The sequence below is a fragment of the Hemitrygon akajei genome, chromosome 7 (assembly GCF_048418815.1).
Source record: "Hemitrygon akajei chromosome 7, sHemAka1.3, whole genome shotgun sequence".
In the NCBI taxonomy this organism is placed as follows: Eukaryota; Metazoa; Chordata; class Chondrichthyes; order Myliobatiformes; family Dasyatidae; genus Hemitrygon; species Hemitrygon akajei.
In genome coordinates, this window is record NC_133130.1 from 154,655,169 (window position 1) to 154,667,248 (window position 12,080).

The following is a 12,080-nucleotide window of genomic DNA, read 5'->3' on the forward strand; positions in this document are numbered from 1 at the left end:
GACTGTACCGCACATACCTTTTCTAGTATTCTCCTCAAGACTTTTACATCCTGTTCTTCGACTACAGATCAGCATTCAATACCATAATTCTATCCAGGCTTGTCAGGAAGTTCAGAGACCTCGGCCTTGATCCTGCCATGCAGCTGGATCCTGGACTTCCTGTCAAATCACCAGCAAGTGGTTGGAGTGGGCTCCCTCACCTCCACCCCTCTGACTCTCCACACAGGAGCCCCTCAGGGCTGTGTACTAAGTCCCCTCCTTTGCTCCCTGTATACCCATCACTGTGTCACCACCCACAGCACTAATCTGCTAATTAAATTTGGCAATGACACTACATTGATTGGCCTTACCTCAAACAATAACGAAGTGGTCAACAGGGAAAAAGTCATCTCTCTGACACAGTGGTGTCAAGAAAACAACCTCTCCCTTAATCTCGCAAAAACAAAGGAACTGGTTGTGGATGACAGGAGGAATGGAGACGGGCTAATCCCTATTGACATCAATGGATCTGGGGTTGAGAGGGTAAACAGCTTTAGGTTCCTCGGTATCCACATCACCAAGGACCTCACGTGGTCTTTACCCACCGGCTATGTGGTGAAAGAGGCACAACAGTGCCTCTTTCACCTCAGACAGTTGAGGAAGTTTGGTATGGGCCCCCAAATCCCAAGAACCTTCTACCAGCGCACAACTGAGAACATCCTGACTAGCTGCATCACTGCCTGGTATGGGAACTGTATCTCCCTTAATAACAGGATTCTGCAGAGAGTGGTGTGGACAGCCCAGCACATCTGTAGATGTGAACTTCCCATGATCCAGAACATTTAGGAAGACAGGTGTGAGAAAAGGGACCTGAAGGATCACTGGGGACCTGCATCTCCCCCAACCACAATCTATTCCAGCTGCTATCGTCCGGAAAATGGTACCGCAGCATAAAAGCCAGGATCAACAGGCTCCAGAACAGCTTCTTCCACCAGGCCATCAGAGTGAATAACTCATGCTGATTTGAGTGCATTTCTATGTGTTACATTGACTGTTCTATTTATTACAAATTACTATGATTGCACATTCCACAATGTGTATGTGAAGGAAATAAGAAATAAAGTTAATTCTATTCAATTCCTTATTAAATTCTTGGCAGAATGTAAATATATAAAATTAAAGGAATTCTGAAAGGGTGGGAGAAGCAAATTTGGAAAAACTTTCAGAAATAAACTAAAAGCAGCTGCTTACAGGGCACAAGGAAGCAGGTCAATTTGGATGGCTCTTTCAGCAAGCCAGTGCAGATTTGTATCAGAATCAAGTTTCTGATCATCGCTGATATATGTCATGTAGTTTGTTTTGTGGCACCAGTACAGTGCAACACATAAAAAAAATTATTATAAGATAAACTTAAAAACAATAAATAGTGCAAAGGAAGAATAGTGAGGTAGCGTTCATGGATTGTTCAGAAATCTGATGACAGAGGGAAAGGGATTGTTCTTGAGTGTGTGTTTTCAGGCTCCTGTTCTCTCTCCCTGGTGATAATAATGAGAAGAGGGTATGTCCTGGGTGGCGAGGGTCCGCTTCTACGACTATCTCATTAATGGTTTGGCATGGCCTCCAAGTGACTCCAAATGTTCAGCTGGTTTTGTGTTTCCAAGGACAGTATTAACACTTAGACACAAGAGGTTCTGCAGATGCTGGGAGTCTAGAGCAATACAAACAATGTGTTGGAAGTGCTCAGCAGGTCAGGCAGCGTCTATGGTTGGAAATATGCAGTCGACGTTTTGGGCCGAGACTCTTCATCAGGCTCAACCACAATTTACTGCTGCAGTTTTCCTCCACCTTCACTGCTGATGTGATGTGCCATCATTCTTCACCAGTCAGGTCCTGGTTGAATCGTTTTTGGCCTGGAACATCTCCCTTTACCTTTCCGCTATGGGTGACCCTACAATAAACTGAGTCGATAGCTGCACACGGAGTCCATTTAAGCTGTCTGCTGCAAGAGAACCTTATTCTCAGAGCAGTAATTAATGGGGAACTTAGCCAGTCAGTTCTACACTGGCCTGGGAACCAGAGGCATGACTACATTGCAGTTTTTTTCTTTGACTGTGCAGCTGCATCAGCATTCAGTGGCTATTGTTGGATAATGTGCTGAAATGCTTAGTACTGCCGGGGTGACCTTGTGCAGTCTTTAGGAGCAGGTGCAGCTTGAGAGTGAATGCTGCAGTAAATTTGAATACAGCTTGTGATAAATATGACATTGTTCAGTGCAGAGCATTAAGTCAGTGACATTAAAATAAATCTAATCCTTTTGGCTATGGGAAGCAGCTTTAGCTGATGGCTGCAGATTTCTCCCCCTGGAAGCATTGAACATTTGCAAACAATTTCAGCCACTAAGAACCAAGGTTTAATAAATAGGAACAAATATTTTCAAAAAAAAAAATGTGCAGAACAATTTGAGCCATTGAGGCCGGTTCTTGGGTGAATCCATTCTGCTTAACCAGCTCAGGGAAAGTTCTCCACGAACATGCCCTGATGTCTAGATGTGATCACAGGTTTCTTGAATCCATCTCTCATCTTTACAGACTTGGCTGGCTGACAAGTCAGCACGTTTTATTAAATACCATGTTTCAGTTGACACTTGGCATTTTCTCAGCCTCGTGAAGTGCTGACACTTCACTGCTGTCACTCTTGCGTGCACCTCACCGCCCTCTCCAATTGGAGCGCCGTTTTCCCAATCTGCTGTCCCTGTTTTTGATTATTCATGGTAGATACTGGTTTCGGGATGGATCTCTGCCCTTGATCGGATAATGGCAGAGAGAAAGCGGTCAAATCAGTTTAAAATAACAAAAAAAAACAAGGTCCTTTAAAGCTCTGACGTGATCGGTTGTATTTGATGTTTGCAATGAAGGTAGCATGCTAACTTTCTGCTGCCTATTCCTTAGCCTCCAGCAAGTGCAATTTATTGGCTGCAAGCACAAGGAGGAGCCAACGGAGTGAAGCAGTAGTATAAGTTAAAGCTGGTGTATACTGCTGGAGGCTTGTATTCACCTGTCAGAGGGAGATTTATAAAGGCTGGAGCAGATGTTTTGGTTGTCAACATTTTGGATTCACCACCAATCAGAACATAAGCCAGCCGCAGGTACCTCGGCTGCAAGACCAGACGAGAGGGCAGGTGTATTGCAGTGAATAATTCACTTCCTAAAACCCCATAGAGTCATAGAAACACCTCATAGCAACAAGCCCTTCAGCCCATCCAGTCCATGCCAAACCACTTCAATGGCCTACTCCTGTTGACCTGCTCCAGGATCAAAGGCCTCTGTACCCCTACCATCCATGTACCTATCCAAACATCTCTTAAATGTTGAAATCGAACTTACATGCACCACTTGCACTGGCGCCTCATACTACAATCCCGTGACCCTCTGAGTGAAGATTTTTCCCTTCATCTTCCCCTTAAACTTTTCTCCCATCACCCTTAACCCGTGACCTCTGGTTGTAGCCCTACCCAACCTCAGTGGAAAAAGCCTGTTTGCATTTACCCTGTCTAACGTGTTTAAGCCACTGGTCAAGAAAGTAATGGGCACAGTTCACTTGCTTGAACTAGTGCAGCCCCAACAACATTCAGAGCTATTTTGACAGAGTAGTCCATTTTCTGGCACTTCCTGCACCCATTCAAGCTTTCACTTGCACTAATATTGGTGTAATACGGCTGCTGTGTTTACCATCTGTAAAGCACACTTTAGTAACATTCATAATTTTTTGAAAGCACTTCGTAAATCAGTGACCTTTACCACCAGTAAGGGCAAGGGCAGCAGGTATACATCACCAACTGGTTAGCTTCTAGTTACTCACTACCACCATTTGGGAAAATAAAATAGTTCATGAACACTGGGCCTGAAACCTGGAACAAACAACTTTTTAACACTGTGAGACTATACCATTTGGAGTACTGCAGTGGTTCAAGAAGGCAGCTCACCATCTCCTTGGCAAGGGCGATATTGGAAAGGGAATAAATGATGGTCTTGCCACATATATCCTCACACTGGGAAAAGAGTGAACAGTGAAGAGTTCTACAGCATGGCAAGCTATTGGGCTGCATGTTTTTCATATTCTATGGGTGGGGGTGATATCTATTTCTTCAGCCTGTTTACCATGTACAAGCTCAGAAGGCAGTGTGCACAGGTAATCACTGCCACTAGTACAGGGAAGCAAGCCCTTGGATGCTATGCTGCACGAAGATCCAATGTGTCATCACTAAAGTGGGCAAGATCAACGAATGCACCTTTAGCTATAATGTCACACCATTTACATCATTAAACAAAACCTGGATTGCACAATCAACACACACACAATGCTGGTGGAACGCAGCAGGCCAGGCAGCATCTATAGGAAGAAGTGCAGTCGACGTTTAAGAAAAGATGGTAAGAGAGATGTTGTAGTCAGCTCGCAGTTAGTTGTGACTGGAACTAGTTTCAGGGTGCAGGTGAAGCCCACATGCCTTAACAACAATGGAGGAAAAATGTTGCCAAGGCTAGCAGAGGACACGTTCCTCTTTGCAGTTAACATGCAGGCTCATATAACCATATAACCATATAACAATCACAGCACGGAAACAGGCCATTCCGGCCTGATAAGATGAGAATGTTGTTAAGCATGTGCACCTTGGTTCTGCAGCCTCACGCCACCCAATAAACTTGCAGTAGTTGTGCCTTTCACCTTGAAGGTGCACTGCAGCTACCCCAAGGAGGGGAGCAACAGTGGATAGTGAGGGACCAAACTTTGGTCGAACCATTCCAACAAGCAGGAGAAATAAACCGGTACTATCCTGTGTTGCATCACCTCCTGGTATGGGGTCTCCAAAGTGCAGGGATGATACAGACTGCAGAGGGTTGTAGAATCTGCCAGCTCCATCATGGACATCTTCAAAATGCCGTGCTTTGCTAAGGATCCTCACCACCTGGGACACACTCTCTTCTCATTACTACCATCAGGGAGGAGCTACTGGAGCTTGAAGACCCACAGTCAATGTTTTAGGAAGTGCTCCTTCCACTCTGCCATCATATTTCTGTATTGTCCTTGTTTGCATTATTTTTTTAATTGTAGTTTTATGGCTTGCTATGTACTAGTTGTGCGGCACGTGGCCAAGTGGATAAGGCTTCGGCCTAGTGATCTGAAGGTCGCTAGTTTGAGCCTTAGCTGAGGCAACGTGTTTTGTCCTTGAGCAAGGCAATTAACCACACATTGCCCTGCGACGACACCAGTGCCAAGTTGTATGGGTCCTAATGCCCTTCCCTTGGACAACATCGGTGGCATGGAGAGGGGAGATTTGCAGCTTGCGCAACTGCAGGTTTTCCATACAACCTTGCCCAGGCCTCAGTCATAATCGAAAATCAATGGACAGCCGAAGGAAGGAATGTACTGGTGCCTCAAAGCAACAAATTTCATGACGTACTATATATCAGTGAGAATAAACCTGATTCTGATTGGTGGTTGATCTCTTACGTAGCTTTGGTGGTCTTGGTGATTGTGGAAGCCTTCCTATTGCCATTCCAGGTGAAGAAGGGCTACCAGCTGAGGCACAATGTTACTTAATGACAGCACTGACGTTGTGCAGGTTAGTTGTAGTTTTCTCTGCATAATTCTGTTGTGCAGCAAGCTCGTCCACTGACATTGCATGGCCAATATTCACCCCATACATATGCTGGGAAAATCATTTTGAAGGCTTGCGGGCCCCATTCCTTGCTGTTCAACCACCCTATTGTGATAACTTAAAACTGTTGCAGCATGAAGAGAAATAGATACAATTTAATGCTTGTTAAGTCACGGCCAATTAAATTACATGTTTCAAGGGTAATTCACCAATTATCATCAGGGCATTTGAGGAATACAATGGAGTATAAAAATGAATGGAAAATCTGCTTGTGTGGCATCAGAGGGAATAAATCTACTTGAAGATTATTGTGATATTATAGCCCTAATGGATTATTTAAATATCAGAAAATGCTGCTGTTACGGACCTTGTCTGGTCCCTTTCATTGGAGCTGAATGTGTGGCATAAAGATCTGAGCTTTGTTTCTACATGACTGTGAGTCTTCCCATTGCAGTCCCAATAACAAATGATTAGTTAGTTTCCTGCCTCTGGTAGCATACAAAACAGCTCTGTCTTTTTTCCCCCTGTACTTCCTTGTTCAATGCAAGATTTCTTTTTTAATTTCAGTATTGTATACCATGCAATAAATCCTGGTGGGTACAGTTTTTCCAAGTTAATGTCTCTATTTAAACGAAAAGAATGGTGGTGCACTCAGCAGAGTTGTTGTCTCGCAATGGTCAGTAATCTGGATCAGTCCTGTTCTTCGGTACCGCTTGAGTCGAGTTTGCATGTTGTCCTAATGACAGTGTGGTCCTGGGTGCCACAGTTTTCTTCCACATGTGTGGTCCTAACTGCTCTAAATTGCCCTTTATTTTAGAGGTGAATCCAGGGCGAGTGGATGGGAATAAGAGGGGAATCAAATGGAATGAGGGAAGGGTTGGAGTGGAATAGGTTCTTGATGGTCGGAGTATAAGGTGAGCCAGAGAGCTGTTTCTTGACTCGGATTCCATGAAGGACAACAGGAGGCCATTTTAACACTTCACTCAGTTCCAATCTTCAATTAGAGGCTTTCATCAGATATAGTAATAGAATCAGGCCACTCACACCATCAAGTATGCTCCATCGTTCAATGTCCTGACGAAGGGTCTCGGCCCGAAACGTCGACAGCGCTTCTCCCTATAGATGCTGCCTGGCCTGCTGTGTTCCACCAGCATTTTGTGTGTGTTGTCCATCGTTCAATCATGGTTTACTTTATTTTTAAACCTACTTTCTACATTTCTCCCCCCAAACTCTTAATCCACTTGCTAATCAAGAACCTATCAACTTCCACTTTAAAAATACCCAGTGACTTGGCCTCAACAGTTATCTGTGGCAGCAAACTGCACAGATTCATCAGACTCTGGCTGAAGAAGTTCCTCCTCATCTCACTTTTAAAGGGACATCCTTTAATTCTAAGGCTAAGCCCTTGATTCTAGACTCTCCTACTAATGAAAACATCCCCCCATGTCCAGTCTATCCAGATATTTCATTTTTTTTTATGAGTTTCAATAAGATCTTCTCATTTTTCTGAACTCCATTTAATATAAAACCATAAATATCAAAAACTCCTCATTCATTAAACATTTCATTTCTGGAGCTCCTTGGGTCGTTCAGTTTCTGAAGTATTATTCCTTTAATAGGACATCTCTTATACTTCAGGCGTTCAATAGTTATAGAGCTTGACAGCACAGAAACAAGCCCTTCAGGCTATCTAGTCTGTGGTGAACTATTTTTCTGCCCTCTCTTATCCACCTCACCCAGACTGTAACCCTCTCATCCATGTGCCTATCCTAACTTATCTCAAATGTTGCAGTTGAATCCGCGTCCGCCACTTCCACTGCCAGCTTGTTCCACATTCGCACCGTGCTCTGAGTGAAGAAGTTCCCTCTCAGGTTTCCCTTGCATATTTCACCTTTCACTTTAAAACTATGACCTCTATTTCTTGTCTTTCCCAATGTCAGGGGAAGAAAAGCTTGCATCTTGCATGTATTTACTCTATTTGTACCCCTCGCAATGCCGACATTCTCGGCTCAGCTGAGAGATCAGGCTGTGTGTAGTGAGCAAACACATCCTTTTAAAAACCCTTGCCTTTCTTCTGTTTCCTAGGGCTAGGATCCACCTCTTTTCTCAGGTGTTATTTGTTCCTCTTCCTCTGCAACCTAAGTGCCCTCACAACTTTACGTTTCAGAGCAGGAGAATGGGACTGCGGGATTCATCCATTAATACCTGGCATAGACCCAATAGACCAAATGGATTTCTTTGCCAAAGCAGTGATTCCATTTGTTTTGTTATCACTTCATATTTTAATTCCATTTGTCAGTCTTCATTCCGTATCCTTTGTCAGTCATTTTGACTCAGCATGAAAAACATTGTGTGTGAAGGAAGTGCTGTTTGATCTCACTCTGAAGCAACTTCACTCTAACTCTAAAATCATGCTCCCTTTGTCAGGATTCCCCACAACTCATGAATTAATTTATCTCTCCCACCAAAACAAATGATTGTTTTTAAGGGTTTATTCAGTGACAGACTGAATACAAAGGAATAGAAGTCAAGAGTAGCCTTTGTCGTCAAAATTTAACCCATAAGTTGCTTTTGAAGCTGCACCTTACTGCCCCCTAAAATGAGATGTTCTAACAGCAACGCACACACAGTGCTGGAGGAACTCAGCAGGTCAGGCAGAGGAGACACCTTCCCTCTCAGTCCTGAAGAAGGGTCTCAGCCCAAAGCGTTGACTACTTTCTCTGTTCCTTCGCTGCTTCCTGACCTGCTGAGCTCCTCCAGCATTTTGTGTGCGTGTTGATTTGGATATCCAGCATTTGCAAATGTTCTTGCGTTTAAGATGTTCCATCAAATGGTTCTGGTCGTCTGTTCAGAAAACTATTCCACAGCATCTGCTGTGACCTGCAGGGCTTTCCATGCTGACCTGCCTGAGGAACTTGTATCAAAGGTAGTTTACTGAAAGATTTTTGTCAGCAAAGGGCAGGTATTGTGGCAATGCCAAACTGAATGGCCATGAGGCTATTCCTGGCCTTCAGGACACTGGGGCAGCTGTAAACTCAGTACAGAACAACACTTCTGCGTCCATTTGTTCTACACACAGCTTAAGGCAGCCACAAAACTCAAAGTATCATACACAAGAGAGGCATTTGTTCTGCTGTCTGCAAAAATGCAATCTAATACGAGGGTAGTTGCTGTTGGCACAATTTTGCATCTATTATGATGATGGATCAGTAAAACAGATGAGTGAAAATAGCCAAATTGAACAGATGGTCCACAAACATTTGGGAAAAAAGGTATCTATTTTTAATCTATGCATAAATATAATTAAAGGACATATTAAGACATTGCTTCACGTGACCCAACCTAAAAAATGATTTGAAAGTGCCTAATCAGCTACTGCCGAAATCTTGAAGGTGGGAAAGCCACACCTTGTGCAACAATGCTCTATTATTTTAATGGAATTGCTGTTCCTCTGCAAAATTAATGTCATTGTTGATAAAATATTGCAGATAATGACACTGAGCTATTTCAACTGAGGTGATTTCTACAAAGCAAGGAAATATAGCTCCCTTAAAGCTCAGAATTGATGATTTTTTGTCCTTCACTTTGACATTCTTCCTTTGTAAAGAATTAGCTCACAGTGAGCTGATAAGATTGATGCTATTGTATTGGAAAATAATGTTCCTATTACAATTTAAGTGAAAAAATTGGCAGTGCACAGCAGCTTGTGCTCAGCCTGTGAAAGCAGATAGGTCTGCTTTGTTTGTGTGACAGTATTTATGGAGGATAAATGAGAAGCAATGTGAGGTAGGGACTAAGACTGCTTGTTTCAGGTGGTCCATACATGTTACCAGCTGAAATTCACTCACGCATATTGCATTTTTTTGTTATTTTACCAGCAAGTAACAACATGGATTAAACCATAAGTGCTTCCAAATTCTCACTGTGTTACTGGTGCAGCAAGCACTATTGTGTAAAGATGCGCTACTTTCCATCTTCATTTAAAATTTTCAATGTTTTGATGAACATGGGGCTCAGTTTTCCCTTTGTGATCCTGCCTTCAGTGCTTCTGTGTTGGATTAACCTATGGCATGGCAGCAAGGGACCTGGTCCGATCTCAGTGCTCCTCTCTTCTGCAGTCACTTGATTCCACTCTGGTCATGCTCAGACCTGGCAGTTGGGTGCAAGGAGTCTGGCTGGAGGACCGTCATCTAACCTGAGAAGGTAGGATGCTGAGGCTTTGTTGGCGCATCGACAACAAGGTTATTCTGTGACATGACGGTGACTGGAGCAGGGCTCAGGAGAGCCACCAGAGAGCTAGCTGAAGAGATAGAAAAGGGCAACTTTTGGCTGTGGTTGAGGAGCAAGAGCAGAGACTGGGGGACCGACTAACCCCATTGAAAGTTGCAGGGGGTGACAGGGAGATGTCCCTGCCTGTGATCCACCACCAGGGCTAAGGCAGCAAAACATCAATGTATGGTGGTCCCCCAGCTGATGACCCTGCAGCTGACCCAAGGGCACCGTTGAGGCATGGTAGGCAGCAATTCCAAGCAGGAAACATCTTCCTCTAAATCTCTTTGTGGGATCTGAGGTAACTAATTAGGAACAGCAGGCTCTTCCACAGATGGGGCAAGGTGTGCCGATGGGGTGAGCAAGTGGATAGATTGTGAGGTGGTGACCTCCTTTTGTAACTTATGCAGCACTTCTGTCTCCCTTCCACTGTGCAGATTCAAAACCACCTCGATTGCTGTTCCTTCGCTCTGATAGGTCATATGCCCGAGATTCCCAGGGGGTCAGTGGGGATGCTGCATTCCTCCAAAAAGTGTGCAAGCACATCCTTGAACCTTTTCCTCTGCTTGCTTGGCATCCACTATCCTACGACAGAGCCTGGAACGGAGTGGCTAATATTGGCTGTGCACGTGATGTGGTCGGTCAGCTCATCGTAGGCAACTGAATGCAGCTGGATACACTGATGCTGTTTCAGTTATACCGCAGTGTTCTTAGGGACAACTTCGGTGGCATCTTTGTGCCTTCTCTATGTGGTCCAGAGCCTGTCCCTTAATGAATTCTGACTAACTGGAACGACAGCCAGCCACCTACCACCTTAGTTCTGCTGAACAGTCATGGAATCTCCACAGATGTTACCTGACCAGCTGAACATTTGCTGTGGTATCTGCTTTGATTTCAGATTTCGAACATCCACCTTTTTTGCTTTTCCACTCATGATAATTTAAGTACGCCAATGAGGTTGGGTGCTTTGTCCTGGCTCTTACAGACATTATTTATGTGGATAGGCCACCCAAGCTAACATCTTGAGCAAATCTAATCATATATATTTTGGAGACCATCTGCAAGAAAATATACATCAGTCTCATAATCTTCATCTGCCCTCTCCATAACATTATCAACAACTTAATTAAGTTAGTGAAGCACAAGTTTCCTTTTGAAAATGAATGCTGCTTGTCATTTATTTGCTGCCAAGTGACAGTTTATTTTACTCTGGAATATCCTCTGAAAGCAAGTTGCTGGGTACAAGAAGGGCCAGAGTCACCTCTACTTACTGAGGAGGCTGAGGTTCTTTGGAGTGTGCAGGCCTTTCCTTCACATGTTTTACCAATGTGTTGTCACCAGTACAATCTCCTATGCAGTGGTGTGCTGGGGCAATGACATCAACATGGGTGATGCCAACAGGCTCAATAAACTGATTAGAAAGGCTGGCTCTTTTTTAGGAGTCAAAATGGGCTTTCTGGAGGCTGTGGTAGAAAAAGGACCCTACAGAAAATCCTGGCAATTCTAGACAATGTTTCTCACCCTCTGAAAGTCATCTTGACTGATCAAAGGAGCACTTTTAGTAATAGACTAAGACAACTGTGGTGCTCCAAGGAGCACCATATGAGGTCATTCATATCCTCACATTAGGCTCGATAATGAGTCAACCTATAGCCGGGGGAAATGATGACCCCCTCCTGTTAGACTGTTTGAGGTAGCTTATTTTTTTTTATTCTTTTTTAATTCTCTTCTAATATCTGTATATTTCTGCACTTGTAATGCTACTTTGGGATCAATAAAGTATTTATCTATCTTTGTCTTAGAATCAATCAAATTAATTTCAAAAGTTGAATAACTTCATGAAAGAACTGAGGAATGAGATATGGGTGGAATTTTTCCGTCCGTTTGTGTGTGTCCTACTCAGTTCGGTCATGGAAGACATATTTCAGCTTCCAGTTTACAAACTTACAAGCAATGAAGATTGCTCAAGATGTGATACCAAGTCACTAGTTCTCTGTCATGGTACTTGAGTAAAACAGGTCTTGTATGCACTGCAAATTACAAACGTTTGTATTTCAAATCTCTGCAAGCAAGTTACTTTGCAGTTGATAATTCTGGTTATGAATTATTAATGATAAGTGTAATTAGCTTGTATTTTTCATTTTTGTTTAACTCTTTGGAAATTATTCAACCCTAT

At 43.5% G+C, this 12,080-nt stretch overlaps 1 protein-coding gene across 5 annotated transcripts in view; it reads left to right on the forward strand.

Annotated features, from left to right (window-relative positions):
- LOC140731037 (astrotactin-2-like) overlaps positions 1–12,080 on the forward strand; it is a 1,710,280-nt gene that overhangs the window by 564,047 nt on the left and 1,134,153 nt on the right. The window lies entirely within an intron of this gene.